This window comes from Chiloscyllium plagiosum, chromosome 48 (genome assembly GCF_004010195.1).
Source record: "Chiloscyllium plagiosum isolate BGI_BamShark_2017 chromosome 48, ASM401019v2, whole genome shotgun sequence".
In the NCBI taxonomy this organism is placed as follows: Eukaryota; Metazoa; Chordata; class Chondrichthyes; order Orectolobiformes; family Hemiscylliidae; genus Chiloscyllium; species Chiloscyllium plagiosum.
The window spans coordinates 1,264,784-1,266,088 of record NC_057757.1 but is presented as its reverse complement, the minus strand read 5'-3'; the positions used below and the strand labels follow the sequence as shown (position 1 = coordinate 1,266,088).

Sequence of the window (1,305 nt, the reverse complement as noted above, 5' to 3'; positions counted from 1 at the left end):
GAGTGTCTGTGAGAGAGTGTGTGTGTGTGCGGGGAGAGAATGTGTGAGAGTGTAAAGGGGTATAAGTCTGTGAGAGGGTGTGTGGGCATGTGAGTGTGGGTGTGTTTGTGTGAGTGTATGAGGGAAGGGTCTGTGTCACAGACACTCATACCCCCTCCTCCCCACACACACACACGCACAGTTTGTGGGGTGAATTTGTACTTGCAGAATTACATTTTATTTTGCTCAAAAACTGCATGAATCCATGTAAGATTCTGTAAATCCCTTTTTTAGAAATATAATCAGTCTGAACATAGTGACACAGACAGTCTCACACACCTCACACCTTCAATGCATTATCTGGGCCAACTCAGCACCAATTATTAAAGTTCACTTGAGAAATTAAAAACCACACAACAACAGGTTAAAGTCTAACAGGTTTAACCTGTTGGATTATAACCTGGTGTTGTGTGGTTTTTAACTTTGTGCAGCCCAGCCCAACACCAGAATCTCCAAATTATGTTCACTTGAGAATGGAACTTTAAAAAGTTCTCGAATTTGCATATGAAAAAATTGAAACCAACATGTTCATTCTAAAAGATGACTTAACAAATAATCCAAATCTTTTGCAATATATAATTTCAGTTACATCACACTGCAAACCTTTGGTATAAATTCCGTGTCTTATGATCGCATACTCCACAACCACCTGATGAAGGAGCAGCGCTCCGAAAGCTAGTGCTTCCAAATAAATCTGTTGGACTCTTACCTGGTGGTGGGTGATTTTTAACTTTGTCCCACCCCATTCCAACACCTTCACCTCCAAATCAGAAATGATGGAAGCTCGGGCAAAGTTCATTTGCTATCGTTTGTACCACACACCCCCCCCACCGCAGTTCCTGGGTACAGGGCAGGTCCTAAGACAGCCAAACCAAACATTTGCAAACCAAGGTGAAAGTGGTACTGCAGATGCTGGAGATCAGAGTCAAGGTTACAGTGGTGTTGGAAAAGCACAGCAGGTCAGATAGCATCCAAGGAGCAGGAGGATCGACACTTCGGGCAAAAGCCCTATATTTCCAAACTGAACCCACTACAGTCCCGTACACACACACACATATACACTCTCAGACACAGACTCACACACACACACTCTCAGACAGACACACACACAAATACACACACACTTACACAGACACACACAGAGATGCACACATACTCACACAGACACAGTGGCTAGCACTGCTGCTTCACAGCGCCAGAGACCCGGGTTCAATTCCCGCCTCAGGCGACTGACTGTGCGGAGTTTGCACGTTCTCCCCGTGTCTG

At 44.8% G+C, this 1,305-nt stretch overlaps 1 protein-coding gene across 1 annotated transcript in view; it reads right to left on the bottom strand.

Moving 5' to 3' along the window:
• The window catches only part of LOC122544296 (beta-1,3-galactosyltransferase 5-like), a 26,251-nt gene extending 25,021 nt beyond the window's left edge, over nucleotides 1–1,230 (bottom strand). The window contains exon 1 of the mRNA XM_043683387.1: nucleotides 1,200–1,230. The gene's annotated coding sequence lies outside the window, so the exon portion shown is untranslated. The remainder of the gene's footprint in view (nucleotides 1–1,199) is intronic.
• Nucleotides 1,231–1,305: the final 75 nt, after the last annotated feature.